This window comes from Phyllobates terribilis, unplaced genomic scaffold (genome assembly GCF_046119375.1).
Source record: "Phyllobates terribilis strain yellow unplaced genomic scaffold, ASM4611937v1 Scaffold_3__8_contigs__length_932513732, whole genome shotgun sequence".
NCBI classification, from domain to species: Eukaryota; Metazoa; Chordata; class Amphibia; order Anura; family Dendrobatidae; genus Phyllobates; species Phyllobates terribilis.
Genome location: NW_027362763.1, coordinates 470,695,915 through 470,711,758, shown reverse-complemented (window position 1 = coordinate 470,711,758; position 15,844 = coordinate 470,695,915). Strand labels below are relative to the sequence as shown.

Here is a 15,844-nt window from a genome sequence, read left to right as displayed (position 1 = left end):
GAGGAGGAAGAACAGGAGCTGGTATCATGCGCTGTAGATGGTAGTACCTGTACAACTGTCATACCGTCGGTTCAGCGTGGGTGGCCTGAGGACAGGGGGGGGGAGGAGGAGGAGAGCATGGTCAGTCGTCATCTTGGTGAGGACAAGGAAGTCTTGCCCGTTACAGTCTGGCACGCATGGCTGACTTTATGTTACGCTGCCTTAGCCGTGACACTCGCATTGTCAAAATGTTGGGTGACAGTCATTACTGATTGGTGACAATCTTAGACGCCCCGCTACAAGGAGAACTTTCACTCTCTTATTCCTGAGGTGGAGAGGTCTACAAAAATGCGGCAGTACCAGAAGGCCCTTGCTGCAGAACTGTTAAAAATATTCCCATCTGAACACGCTAGCGGCAGAGGTCACAGTTCGTTGCCCAACTAAGGCGTACAGGCGAGAGAGACGCAACTCCAATCCAGCAGAGGCAGGGGATCACTGTCAACGTTCTGGGACAGTTTTCTGAGACCCGCCCAGCTTACAGGCCCTGACGCGCGGGGTACTCTCACAAGGAGTGGAAAGTTTCAAAAGATGGTGAGGGAGTGCCTTGCCAACCGTACCAGCGTCCTCCGTGATTCCTCTGTGCCTTTTTAATTATTGGGTATCCAAGCTGGACACTTGGAATGAACTCGCTCTGTATGCCTTGGAGGTCCTGGCCTGCCCTGCCACTAGCGTGTTATCGGAGCGTGTTTTTAGTGCCGCTGGGGGAATTATAACGGATAAGCGCACTCGCCTGTCAACTGACAATGCTGACAAGCTGACCCTTATCAAAATTAACAAGGGCTGGATTGGGCCAGACTTCTCATCACCACCAAATGACAGCAGAGTAACAAAGTCAAATCCACTGTGTTATTTCGGGAGGTGTATTCCCATGCACCGCTTCACACCCACACATGGGTATACGCTTCCTCATTTTGGCTATTTTTTGCTCTTCTCCTTATCCTCAGCCTCCTCCACCACTAAACCACCAGGGTGACCGTGGTCCGTGTTGCCAGCATTGCAAGTTCCTCCGTCCTAATTTTTGGCAGCTTTTGCTGGGAAGGCATAGGCAAAGACTATGGGAGACCCACTCCCCAATAATGGGAATAATGTTTTGAATATGCTGTACTGCATTTGTCTTGTAAGGGGCATTAAAACTGTCTAGTTAAACTACTGTGACCTCCACGTCTCCTCCAAGGGGCATTAAAACCGTCTTGTTAAACCACTCTGAACACCACGTCTCTTCCAAGGGGCATTAAAACCGTCTTGTTAAGCTACTGTGACCTCCACGTCTCTTCCAAGGGGCATTAAAACCATCTTGTTAAACCACTCTGAACTCCACGTCTCTTCCAAGGGGCATTAAAACCGTCTTGTTAAGCTACTGTGACCTCCACGTCTTTTCCAAGGGGCATTAAAACCATCTTGTTAAGCTACTGTGACCTCCACGTCTCATCCAAGGGGCATTAAAACCATCTTGTTAAACCACCCTGACCTCCACGTCTCTTCCAAGGGGCATTAAAACCGTCTTGATAAGCTACTGTGCCCTCCACGTCTCTTCCAAGGGGCATTAAAACCGTCTTGTTAAACCACTCTGAACTCCACGTCTCTTCCAAGGGGCATTAAAACCATCTTGTTAAGCAACTGTGACCTCCACGTCTCTTCCAAGGGGCATTAAAACCATCTTGTTAAGCCACTCTGACCTCCATGTCTCTTCCAAGGGGCATTAAAACCATCTTGTTAAGCTATTGTGACCTCCACGTCTCTTCCAAGGGGCATTAATACCGTCTTGTTAAACCACTCTAAACTCCACGTCTCTTCCAAGGAGCATTAAAACCATCTTGTTAAGCTACTGTGACCTCCTCGTTTCTTCCAAGGGGCATTAAAACTGTCTTGTTAAGCTACGGTGACCTCCACGTCTCTTCCAAGGGGCATTAAAACCGTCTTGTTAAGCTACTGTGACCTCCACGTCTCTTCCAAGGGGCATTAAAACCATCTTGTTAAACCACTCTGAACTCCACGTCTCTTCCAAGGGGCATTAAAACCGTCTTGTTAAGCTACTGTGACCTCCACGTCTTTTCCAAGGGGCATTAAAACCATCTTGTTAAGCTACTGTGACCTCCACGTCTCATCCAAGGGGCATTAAAACCATCTTGTTAAACCACCCTGACCTCCACGTCTCTTCCAAGGGGCATTAAAACCGTCTTGATAAGCTACTGTGCCCTCCACGTCTCTTCCAAGGGGCATTAAAACGTCTTGTTAAACCACTCTGAACTCCACGTCTCTTCCAAGGGGCATTAAAACCATCTTGTTAAGCTACTGTGACCTCCACGTCTCTTCCAAGGGGCATTAAAACCATCTTGTTAAACCACTCTGACCTCCACGTCTCTTCCAAGGGGCATTAAAACCATCTTTTTAAGCTACTGTGACCTCCACGTCTCTTCCAAGGGGCATTAAAACCGTCTTGTTAAACTACTCTGAACTCCACAGCTCTTCCAAGGGGCATTGAAATGTTTTTAATTACCTCTAACCTCCACGACTCTTCCAACGGGCATTGCATTTCCTACTAATTTTAGTCAGCTTTTGCTTTTCAATGCATAGGCGAACACTAAGGGAGACCCCCTCCCCAATAATGGGTAGAAGGTTTTTAGTACGCTGTAATCCACGTCTGTTTCAAGGGGCATTGCAGTTCCATAATTTTTGGAATGCCTTCCATTCACTGCTTAGGCCAACAGTGTACAGGAGACCCAGTTGCTATAAATGGAAAAAACGGTTTAGTTAAGGCCCTATGACCTCCATGTCACTTCCAAGGGGCATTGGAGTGCCTCGAAATTTTTGGTAGGCATTGCACTCACTGTATGTCCTATAACTGTGTAGCCGAACCGCTCCTTTTGGTACAGAAACATATCCTACAAGACATGTGTGGTTGACTGGCCTGATATTGATGTGAATGGTCCCTGTTCCTCCTGATCTTTCTCCTTTGCCACCACCTCATCCATCATTCATCACCTGAAGCTTTGTTTTAACGGGAGTCATAGAACTGGGATAGCAGCAGGAAAACATCCAGCAGTCCTCGGAGGAAGTAGGATATGCGCCAAAACGCTGACCACCTCAGGCCTAGCCGCTACTACATACATGCGCTTGCATTCCAAGGTACAGAAAACTAAGGAGATGGATGGCCTCATGATCATGAATAATTTACTCGTTGTGTAGGAGGCCGACCACTGCTGCTGTCTGCCTTCTGAACTTTGTGTTGAAGCCTGATTGACCCAGGACCCGCAATCCTCTATGTCTGGAGGACGTGTTGCGTCCCAGTGTCCAACTGTGTCCCGGCTTCCACAATATTAACCCAGTGTGAAGGCGTCAGTGAGATGGACCATCCCAGGCCACATTCACTTGTCCACGTGTTTGTGGTTAGGCTGTCCTTCCCACTAAATGCACTGGGGAGGGCACAGGTAATGTTTTGGCATGCGCGCTTGTGTATAAGGCGAACCGGGACAAATAGGGGCGGCTGGGGACCGTTTATGGACACCCGGCCGCCCCTAGGCGGCTGGCCACCGTGTGTGGACACCCGGCCGCAGGGCGGCTCGGGACCGAGTATGGATACCAGGCCGCCGACGCAGCCATGACGTGGTGGCCAGATTCCGCCTCCACATGCCTAAAAGCAAACAAGCAGTATGGTATTGCAGCCTGGGGGTGGGTGGGTGGCAGGCTGCATACTTGCGCTTGCATTGCAAGGAATGGGGGAGGTATAATTGAACACTGTCCTGGGACAAGGACTTGCACGGGGATAGTTGCAAGTCTGCATCTTCTGATGCGGCAAGGATCACTTCTGATGGGCACACTTTTAGGCAGTGACCTGGGTGTCAGACATGCTTCCAGGGGTCTTCCCCATGCTGTTCTCATGTCTTTTCAGCACTGTATGCATGTGTCACACAGCACATGGCCAGATAAGGTTGTAAAATGCTAAAATTACATTTCCCGGTGAATGCATTTGTCACGGTTGAAAGCATTACAAAAGTGCAAAAACGCATAAAAAATTCTACTTGTGAACATAGCCCAAGGTGTGGAGGAGTATTTTTGGTTTTGGTTATTTATTTTACCTTATACACAAGTCTTTACCCTGGAAAGGATGTTCCTTAACATATTTCACAGGAAAGCAGTTTCAGTTTCGTTTTTGAACGTTTTATTGTGAGCCCATAAAAGTGGCTTAATATCTCTGACCACGTTGTTGACAGCAGTGACCTGGGGGTCAGAAATGCTTCCTGGGGCGATCCCCATGCTGTCCCCATGTAAGATGAAGACTTGCAACTATCCCCGTGCAAGTCCTTGTCCCAGGGCAGTGTTCAATTGTACCTCCCTCATTCCTTGCAATGCAAGCGCAATGCCATACTGCTTGCTTGCTTGCACTTGAAATTGGGCCTTTTAGGCTTGTGGAGGCGGAATCTGGCCACCACGTCATGGCTGCGTCAGCGGCCTGGTATCCATACTCAGTCCCCAGCCGACCGGCGGCCGGGTGTCGATGCTTGGTCCCCAGCCGCCAGGGGGCTGCCGGGTGTCCAGAAACGGTCCGCAGCCGCCCCTATTTGTCCCGGTAACCTGTCCCACACTTTTCTTAGCCTGGCCTGCTTTAGGGCAGCATTGGCCGAGCCCACCAGACAACCAGACTCCTCCGGTGGGCCCTGGCTTCTCCATCAGGGGAGTTGAGAGTGCCACGGTGAGGAGCATGATGATGATGATAGAAGTTAGCATCTGCTTTGTTTTCTTGGAATGCAAGCGTAAGTGTGCAGCCTGCCTCCCACCCACCCCCAGGCTGCAATACTATACTGCTAGCTTGCTTGCACTTTAAATGAGGCCTTTTAGGCTTGTGGAGGCAGACGCCGGCCACCACGTCATGGCTGCGTCGGCGGCCTGGTTATCCATACTCAGTCCCCACCCGCCCAGCGGCCAGGTGTCCATGCTTGGTCCCCAGCCACTAGGGGGCGGCCGGGTGTCCATAAACGGTCCCTAGCCGCCCCTATTTGAAGGACAGCCTAACCACAAACACGTGGACAAGTGAATGTGGCCAGGGATGGTCCATCTCACTGACGCCTTCACACTGGGTTAATATTGTGGAAGCCGGGACACAGTTGGACACTGGGATGCAACACGTCCTCCAGACATAGAGGATTGCGGGTCCTGGGTCAATCAGGCTTCAACACAAAGTTCAGAAGGTAGACAGCAGCAGTGATCGGCCTCCTACGCAATGAGTAAGGAGGAACTGGCACCATTCACATCAATATCAGGCCAGTCAACCACACATGTCTTGTAGGATATGTTTCTGTACCAAAAGGAGCGGTTCGGCTACACAGTTATAGGGCATACAGTGAGTGCAATGCCTACCAAAAATTTCGAGGCACTCCAATAGGTCAGATGGCCTTAACTAAACCGTTTTTTCCATTTATAGCAACTGGGTCTCCTGTACACTGTTGGCCTAAGCAGTGAATGGAAGGCTTTCCAAAAATTATGGAACTGCAATGCCCCTTGAAACAGACGTGGATTACAGCGTACTAAAAACCTTCTACCCATTATTGGGGAGTGGGTCTCCCTTAGTGTTTGCCTATGCATTGAAAAGCAAAAGCTGACTAAAATTAGTAGGAAATGCAATGCCCGTTGGAAGAGTCGTGAAGGTTAGAGTTAATAAAAACAACATTTCAATGCCCGTTGGAAGAGCTGTGGAGTTCTGAGTGGTTTAATAAGACGGTTTTAATGCCCCTTGGAAGAGACGTGGAGGTCACAGTAGCTTAACAAGACGGTTTTAATGCCCCTTGGAAGAGTGGTGGAGGTCGCAGTGGAATAAGAAGACAATATCAATGCCCCTTGGAAGAGTGGTGGAGGTCGCAGTAGCTTAACAAGACGGTTTAAATGCCCCTTGGAAGAGACGTGGAGGTCACAGTGGAATAAAAAGACAATATCAATGCCCCTTGGAAGAGTGGTGGAGGTCGCAGTAGCTTAACAAGATGGTTTTAATGCCCCTTGGAAAAGTGGTGGAGGTTGCAGTAGCATAACAAAATGCTTTTAATGCCCCTTGGAAGAGTAGTGGAGGTCGCAGCAGCTTAACAAGACGGTTTTAATGTCCCTTGGAAAAGTGGTGGAGGTCGAAGTGGAATAAAAAGACAATATCAATGCCCCTTGGAAGAGTGGTGGAGGTCACAGTAGCTTAACAAGACGGTTTTAATGCCCCTTGGAAGAGTGGTGGAGGTCGCAGTGGAATAAAAAGACAATATCAATGCCCCTTGGAAGAGTGGTGGAGGTCGCAGTAGTTTAAGAAGACGGTTTAAATGCCCCATGGAAGAGTGGTGGAGGTCACAGTGGAATAAAAAGACAATATCAATGCCTCTTGGAAGAGTGGTTGAGGTCGCAGTAGCTTAGCAAGACGGTTTTAATGCCCCTTGGAAGAGACGTGGAGGTCACAGTAACTTAACAAAACGGTTTTAATGCCCCTTTGAAGAGACGTGGAGGTCAGAGTGGCTTAAGAAGACGGTTTTAATGCCCCTTGGAAGAGACGTGGAGTTCAGAGTAGCTTAACAAGACGGTTTTAATGCCCCTCGGAAGAGTGGTGGAGGTCGCAGTGGAATAAAAAGACAATATCAATGCCCCTTGGAAGAGTGGTGGAGGTCACAGTGGAATAAAAAGACAATATCAATGCCTCTTGGAAGAGTGGTTGAGGTCGCAGCAGCTTAACAAGATGGTTTTAATGCCCCTTGGAAAAGTGGTGGAGGTCGCAGTGGAATAAAAAGACAATATCAATGCCCCTTGGAAGAGTGGTGGAGGTCACAGTAGCTTAACAAGATGGTTTTAATGCCCCTTGGAAGAGTGGTGGAGGGCGCAGTGGAATAAAAAGACAATATCAATGCCCCTTGGAAGAGTGGTGGAGGTCGCAGTAGTTTAAGAAGACAGTTTAAATGCCCCTTGGAAGAGTGGTGGAGGTCACAGTGGAATAAAAAGACAATATCAATGCCTCTTGGAAGAGTGGTTAAGGTCGCAGTAGCTTAGCAAGACGGTTTTAATGCCCCTTGGAAGAGACGTGGAGGTCACAGTAACTTAACAAAACGGTTTTAATGCCCCTTTGAAGAGACGTGGAGGTCGGAGTGGCTTACCAAGATGGTTTTAATGCCCCTTGGAAGAGACATGGAGTTCAGAGTAGCTTAACAAGACGGTTTTAATGCCCCTCGGAAGAGTGGTGGAGGTCGCAGTGGAATAAAAAGACAATATCAATGCCCCTTGGAAGAGTGGTGGAGGTCACAGTGGAATAAAAAGACAATATCAATGCCTCTTGGAAGAGTGGTTGAGGTCGCAGCAGCTTAACAAGACGGTTTTAATGCCCCTTGGAAAAGTGGTGGAGGTCGCAGTGGAATAAAAAGACAATATCAATGCCCCTTGGAAGAGTGGTGGAGGTCACAGTAGCTTAACAAGATGGTTTTAATGCCCCTTGGAAGAGTGGTGGAGGGCGCAGTGGAATAAAAAGACAATATCAATGCCCCTTGGAAGAGTGGTGGAGGTCGCAGTAGCTTAACAAGACGGTTTTAATGCCCCTTGGAAGAGTGGTGGGGGTCACAGCAGCTTAACAAGACGGTTTTAATGTCCCTTGGAAAAGTGGTGGAGGTCGAAGTGGAATAAAAAGACAATATCAATGCCCCTTGGAAGAGTGGTGGAGGTCACAGTAGCTTAACAAGACGGTTTTAATGCCCCTTGGAAGAGTGGTGGAGGTCGCAGTGGAATAAAAAGACAATATCAATGCCCCTTGGAAGAGTGGTGGAGGTCGCAGTAGTTTAAGAAGACGGTTTAAATGCCCCATGGAAGAGTGGTGGAGGTCACAGTGGAATAAAAAGACAATATCAATGCCTCTTGGAAGAGTGGTTGAGGTCGCAGTAGCTTAGCAAGACGGTTTTAATGCCCCTTGGAAGAGACGTGGAGGTCACAGTAACTTAACAAAACGGTTTTAATGCCCCTTTGAAGAGACGTGGAGGTCAGAGTGGCTTAAGAAGACGGTTTTAATGCCCCTTGGAAGAGACGTGGAGTTCAGAGTAGCTTAACAAGACGGTTTTAATGCCCCTCGGAAGAGTGGTGGAGGTCGCAGTGGAATAAAAAGACAATATCAATGCCCCTTGGAAGAGTGGTGGAGGTCACAGTGGAATAAAAAGACAATATCAATGCCTCTTGGAAGAGTGGTTGAGGTCGCAGCAGCTTAACAAGATGGTTTTAATGCCCCTTGGAAAAGTGGTGGAGGTCGCAGTGGAATAAAAAGACAATATCAATGCCCCTTGGAAGAGTGGTGGAGGTCACAGTAGCTTAACAAGATGGTTTTAATGCCCCTTGGAAGAGTGGTGGAGGGCGCAGTGGAATAAAAAGACAATATCAATGCCCCTTGGAAGAGTGGTGGAGGTCGCAGTAGTTTAAGAAGACAGTTTAAATGCCCCTTGGAAGAGTGGTGGAGGTCACAGTGGAATAAAAAGACAATATCAATGCCTCTTGGAAGAGTGGTTAAGGTCGCAGTAGCTTAGCAAGACGGTTTTAATGCCCCTTGGAAGAGACGTGGAGGTCACAGTAACTTAACAAAACGGTTTTAATGCCCCTTTGAAGAGACGTGGAGGTCGGAGTGGCTTACCAAGATGGTTTTAATGCCCCTTGGAAGAGACATGGAGTTCAGAGTAGCTTAACAAGACGGTTTTAATGCCCCTCGGAAGAGTGGTGGAGGTCGCAGTGGAATAAAAAGACAATATCAATGCCCCTTGGAAGAGTGGTGGAGGTCACAGTGGAATAAAAAGACAATATCAATGCCTCTTGGAAGAGTGGTTGAGGTCGCAGCAGCTTAACAAGACGGTTTTAATGCCCCTTGGAAAAGTGGTGGAGGTCGCAGTGGAATAAAAAGACAATATCAATGCCCCTTGGAAGAGTGGTGGAGGTCACAGTAGCTTAACAAGATGGTTTTAATGCCCCTTGGAAGAGTGGTGGAGGGCGCAGTGGAATAAAAAGACAATATCAATGCCCCTTGGAAGAGTGGTGGAGGTCGCAGTAGTTTAAGAAGACAGTTTAAATGCCCCTTGGAAGAGTGGTGGAGGTCATAGTGGAATAAAAAGACAATATCAATGCCTCTTGGAAGAGTGGTTGAGGTCGCAGTAGCTTAGCAAGACGGTTTTAATGCCCCTTGGAAGAGACGTGGAGGTCACAGTAACTTAAAACCGTTTTGTTAATGTCCCTTTGAAGAGACGTGGAGGTCGGAGTGGCTTAACAAGACGGTTTTAATGCCCCTTGGAAGAGACGTGGAGTTCAGAGTAGCTTAACAAGACGGTTTTAATGCCCCTCGGAAGAGTGGTGGAGGTCGCAGTGGAATAAAAAGACAATATCAATGCCCCTTGGAAGAGTGGTGGAGGTCACAGTGAAATAAAAAGACAATATCAATGCCTCTTGGAAGAGTGGTTGAGCTCGCAGTAGCTTAGCAAGACGGTTTTAATGCCCCTTGGAAGAGACGTGGAGTTCAGAGTAGCTTATCAAGGCAGTTTTCATGCCCCTTACAAGAGCCATGCAGTACAGCATATTAAAAACATTATTCCCATTATTGGGGAGTGGGTCTCCCATAGTCTTTGCCAATGCCTTCCAAGCAAAAGCTGCCAAAAATTAGGACGGAGGAACTTGCAATGCTGGCAAACAAAAGCCATGCAGTACAGCATATTCAAACATTATTCCCATTATTGGGGAGTGGGTTTCCCATAGTCTTTGCTTATGCCTTCCAATCAAAAGCTGCAAAAAATTAGGACGGAGAAACTTGCAATGTTGGCAACAAAGACCACGGTCACCCTGGTGGTTTTGTGGTGGGTGGAGGCTGAGGATAAGGAGAAGAGCAAAATACAGCCAAAATGAGGAAGCGTAGACCCATGTGTGGGTTTGAAGCGGTGCATGGGAATACACCTCCCGAAATAACACAGTGGATGTGACTTTGTTACTCTGCTGTCATTTGGTGGTGATGAGAAGTCTGGCTCAATCCAGCCCTTGTTCATTTTGATAAGGGTCAGCTTATCAGCATTGTCAGTTGACAGGTGAGTGCGCTTATCAGTTATAATTCCTCTAACGGCACTAAAAACACGCTCCGATAACACGCTAGTGGCAGGGCAGGCCAGGACCTCCAAGGCGTACAGAGCGAGTTCATTCCAAGTGTCCAGCTTGGATACCCAATAATTAAAAGGCACAGAGGAATCACAGAGGACGCTGATACGGTCGGCAGGGTACACCATCTTTTGAAACTTTCCACTCCTTGTGAGAGTACCCCGCGCCTCAGGGCCTGTAAGCGGGACGGGTCTCAGAAAACTGTCCCAGAATGTTGACAGTGTTCCCCTGCCTCTGCTGGATTGGAGTTGCATCTCTCTCGCCTGTACGCCTTGATTGGTCAACGAACTGTGACCTCTGCCGCTAGCGTGTTCAGATGGGAATTTTTTTAATAGTTCTGCAGCAAGGGCTTTCTGGTACTGCCCCATTTTTGTAGACCTCTCCACCTCAGGAATAAGAGAGTGAAAGTTCTCCTTGTAGCGGGGGTCTAAGAGTGTCACCAACCAGTAATGACTGTCACCCAACATTTTAACAACGCGAGGGTGACGGTTAAGGCAGCGTAACATAAAGTCAGCAATGCGTGCCAGACTGGTAACGGGCAAGACTTCCGTGTCCTCACCAAGATAACGACTGACCATGCTCTCCTGCTCCTCCTCCTCCTCCCCCCTGTCTTCAGGCCACCCACGCTGAACCGATGGTATGACAGTTGTACAGGTACTACCATCTACAGCGCATGATACCAGCTCCTGTTCTTCCTCCTCCTCCTCTCCCTCATTGTCCCCCAATGCATGTTGGGATGAGATGAGGCTGGGCTGTGTGTAATCGCCCATTACGGCTTTTTGATCAATCTCATCATACTCTGGCTGCAATGCCTCCTCTTTAATTCTCTGCAGAGAGCGTTGCAAAAGACAAACAAGTGGGATGTTGATGATAATGATGGCATCATCGCCACTCACCATCTTGGTGGACTCCTCAAAGTTTGTCAGGATGGTACATATGTCAGACATCCAGGTCCACTCCTGAGGTCTTATGTGTGGAGTCTGACCTGAATATCGACGGCCTTGTTGCAGCTGGTACTCCACAGCTGCTCTCTTCTGCTCACAAATCCTTTGCAACATGTGGAGGGTAGAGTTCCAACGTGTGGGGACATCATACACCAGTCGGTGTGCCAGAAGCTGCAAACGCTGCTGCAACACAGCAGGGGCGGCGGAAGCTGTAGCCGACTTCCGAAAATGAGCTGACAGGCGGCGTACTTTGACGAGCAGATCTGGCAACTCGGGGTACGATTTAAGAAACCTCTGAACCACGAGGTTAAGCACATGAGCCAGGCATGGTACGTGTGTGATCTCGCCTCGCCTCAGAGCCGCCACCAGGTTACGGCCATTGTCACACACGACCATACCTGGATGTAGGTTCAGCGGTCTCAGCCACAGATCTGCCTGCTCTTTCACAGCTGTCCACAACTCACAAGCAGTGTGAGGTTTATCACCTAAGCTTATGAGTTTCAGCACAGCTTGTTGTCGCTTGGCTGAGGCAGTACTGCAGTGCTTCCAGCTTGTAACTAATGTGGTGATATCTGAGATGGAGGCTGAACATGAGCAGGAGGAGGAGGATGATGAGCAGGAGCTGTACACTGTGGGGGCAACTCTGACTGATATAGGGCCCGCAATCCTCGGTGTGGGGAGGATGTGTTCCGTCCCAAGGTCCGACTGGGTCCTGGCTTCCATTATGTTTGCCCAGTGTGCCGTCAGGGAGATGTACCGTCCCTGGCCACAAGCACTTGTCCACGTGTCTGTTGTCGGGTGGACTCTCCCAGTAACTCTGTTGTTGAGGGCACAGCAGATGTTTTGGGACACGTGCTTGTGTACTGCGGGGATGGCACCCCGGGCAAAATAGTGTCGGCTGGGGACCGAGTACCGAGGGACGGCCACTGCCATAAGGTTGCGGAAGGAATCCATCTCCACCAGCCTAAAAGGCAGCATTTTCAACGCAAGCAGTCGTGAAATGTGCGAATTTAGGACTGTGGCCTGTGGGGCGTTGGCTGCGAATTTGCGCTTTCGTTCAAAGCTCTGGGATATGGACAATTGAACGCTGCGGTGGACGTGGACGTTAATGCTGTTTCTTGAGAAACTGCCATAACAAGTGAAGACTGAGAGGAGGGGGCATCTTTGCATGCAGTATGGACAGGGGATTGCCTTGCACGCACAACAGGGGGTTCTCTTACATGCACAACAGCGGAAGAAGCAGTGGTGACACCCGCTGACACTGGTCGTGGACCCTGGGGTTCGCCCCACAAAGTCGGGTGCTTTGCTGACATGTGCCTGATCATGCTGGTTGTGGTCAGGCTGGTAGTTTTGTCACCCCTGCTGATGCTGGCATGGCAGGTGGTACAAATGGCCTTTTTGGGGTTATCAGCAGAGTCTTTAAAAAAATTCCAGACTCTGGAAGACCTACCGGTTGTACTGGCAATGTCCCTCGTGTTGGTGTTACGGGAAACTGTTGCCCGCCTTCTGTGTGCGGCCACCACACTGCTTCTTCCTGCCTGTTGGGGTACTCTGCCTCCCTCCCCCTGTGTGCTGCTGGCCTCGCTCTGCGTGTCCTCCTGCCACGTTGGGTCAGTTACTAGATCATCCACCACCTCCTCCTCTTCCACTTCCACACCACGATCCTCCTCCTCACTTCATGGCAATTGTGTCTCGTCATCGTCCACCTCTGGTGACAAATTGCCAGCGTCGACTTCTTGTGGCTGTGACTGTTCAAATATTTGGGCATCGCTACATGGGATCTCCTCTTCCACCACTTCAAGCGTATCAGGCGAGGGGCACAAATATGGAAATGGACCAGTGAACAGCTCTTCAGAGTGTCCAACTGTGGGATCAGTTGCTGTCTGACGACACTCGGCATGGTGGGAGGAAGGAGCATCAGGGTGAAGAGGTGTATGTGGTCGAGACTCACGGCTACTAAAATTTGACCGTGTGGAAGACAGACCGGAGGTGGTGGTGCCCAGGTAACTGGAAGTATTATCTGCTATTCAATTAATAACCTGTTCACACTGATCAGTTCGCAATAGTGGTGTTGTAGTGTGCTTCCCTAGTAATTCGGTCAAGAAGTGGGAGCGAGAAGATTTGGCTGTTGGTTGTGGTACATTTTCACGTTGACCATGGCCCCGTCCTCTACATGCATTATCACCAGATCGTCCAGTTCCACGTCCCTTGCCACGCGCCTTGCCCATTGTAAATGAAGTAAAATAGATTACACTCACACTATCAATGGAAAAAGGGTAATAAAAAGGAGATTATAACCATGGAAGAGGAAAACCACAGTTCTATTTCTCTGGCCTACACCAGAATCTTTTAAACAGATATATTTGTGTCTGAACAGTCAGGGAGACACTATTACTGTTTTTTTTAATGTAAAAAAGGCAAAAAGCTGCATAATACAGAGATTTGGACCGTGGAACTGCAAAACCAAACTTCTAGTTGTCTGGCCTACACCAGAATATTTTAAACAGATATATTTGTGTCTGAACAGTCAGGGAGACACTATTACTGTTTTTTTATGTAAAAAAGGCCAAAAGCTAAATAATACTGAGATTTGAACCGTGAAACTGCAAAACCAAACTTCTACACTGTGTTCTGAATTATTAGGCAAGTTGTATTTTAGAGGATTATTTTTATTATTGATCAACAACTATGTTCTCAATCAACCCAAAAGACTCCAAGCTTAATATTTTTGGAAGTTGGAGTGTTTTTTATTTAGATTTGGCTATCTTAGGAGGATATCTGTTTGTGCAGGTAACTATTACTGTCCTGAATTATTAGGCAACTTAATAAAAAACAAATATAATCCCATCTCACTTGTTTATTTTCACCAGGTAAACCAATATCAGTGCACAAAATTTAGAAATAAACATTTCTGACATGCAAAAACAAAAACAAAAATAATTAGTGATCAATATAGCCACCTTTCTTTATGATGACACTCAACAGCCTTCCATCCATAGATTCTGTCAGTTGCTTGATCTGTTTTCGATCAACATTGCGTGCAGCAGCCACCACAGCCTCCCAGACACTGTTCCGAGAGGTGTATTGTTTTCCCTCCCTCTAGATCTCACATTTTATGATGGACCACAGGTTCTCTATGGGGTTCAGATCAGGTGAACAAGGGGGCCATGCCATTATTTTTTCTTCTTTTAGACCTTTACTGGCCAGCCACGCTGTGGAGTAGTTGGATGCATGTGATGGAGCATTGTCCTGCATGAAAATCATGTTTTTCTTGAACTATACCATCTTCTTCCTGTACCACTGCTTGAAGAAGTTGTCTTCCAGAAACTGGCAGTAGGTCTGGGAGTTGAGCTTCACTCCATCCTCAACCCAAAAAGGTCCCACAAGTTCATTTTTGATGATACCAGCCCATACCAGTACCCCACCTCCACCTTACTGGCATCTGAGTCGGAGTGGAGCTCTCTGCCCTTTACTGATCCAGCCTCTGGCCCATCCATCTGGCCCATCAAGAGTCACTCTCATTTCATCAGTCCATAAAACCTTTGAAAAATCAGTCTTAAGATATTTCTTGGCCCATTCTTGACGTTTTATCTTATGTTTCTTGTTCAAAGGTGGTAGTTTTTCAGCCTTCCTTACCTTAGCCATGTCCCTGAGTATTGCACACCTTGTGGTGTTTGATACTCCAGTAACGTAGCAGCTCTGAAATATGGCAAAACTGGTGGCGAATGGCATCTTGGCAGCTTCACGCTTGATTTTCCTCAATTCATGGACAGTTATTTTGCGCCTTTTTTGGCCAACACGCTTCTTGTGACCCTGTTGGCTTTTTGCCATGAAACACTTGATTGTTCGGTGATCACGCTTCAAAAGTTTGGAATTTTCAAGACTGCTGCATCCCTCTGCAAGACATCTCACAATTTTGGACTTTTCAGAGCCTGTCAAATCTCTCTTCTGACCCATTTTGCCAAAGGAAAGAAAGTTGCCTAATAATTAAGCAAAAAACTAGATTAATTTGCGCTGCCCTGTGGGCCAAAGTAATTAGATCTCAGGTGTTAGCAGGTATATAAAAGTGGCTGAATAACAACCTAAATAGATTGGTAAATTAAAATAACAATTTAATGGTAAAGTTTAAAAGGACAATGACAATTTAATATAGAAATTTAAAAGTACAACGAATATAAAATATTAAAATGGCTAGAGGTAATGACAATGATTGAGATAAATGGTGGGTATCGGCGTGGAATAAAAGGTGCAAGTGAAGTCCTTGTCAGATCCTGGTTAGTCAGCTGGTTAGCAGTTCGTAAGAGTCCGCTTGTATAATAGTAGGAAGCGGGGGCCAAAGTATGGGTGACAGTCCAGTTGCTGGGTCTAGAAAAAACGGAGGAGGGGGAAATTAATATAGGGAAGGTAACTGATGTAATAGCTGAATAGAGATGAATGGTAGTTACCTAAGGTACTAGGTTTGGTGTAAGTACTCAAGTGGCGGGAGGCCTTGTGAAGACACTGTGAAAGGTATAAACAAGAAAAATCAGTATAATGCTAGCAAACAAATAAGTGGAGTGTAAATGGTAGTTACCAGTAAAGATGGATGTGAGCCTTGTTAGGTAGGATGAAGAGTGAGCCCACTAATAGATGTTAAAAGGTTCTTTGGAGACCTGTGTAGATGGGAGAATACAAGGTGAAAATAGGGATGAGGTTGATTGTTGATTCTAAATGATGGAGGTAGAGGTTATTACTTGCTTGAATGG

The 15,844-nt window shown here is 47.6% G+C and overlaps 1 long non-coding RNA gene across 1 annotated transcript; it reads right to left on the bottom strand.

The window, feature by feature from the left end:
• Positions 1-15,194: 15,194 nt before the first annotated feature.
• Positions 15,195-15,764, bottom strand: LOC141258179 (uncharacterized). Its single transcript, XR_012318228.1, has 3 exons — positions 15,673-15,764; positions 15,545-15,599; positions 15,195-15,464 (listed from the first exon to the last, which is right to left on the bottom strand). It is a non-coding gene; the product is annotated as an uncharacterized lncRNA (long non-coding RNA).
• Between the last annotated feature and the right edge of the window lie 80 nt (positions 15,765-15,844).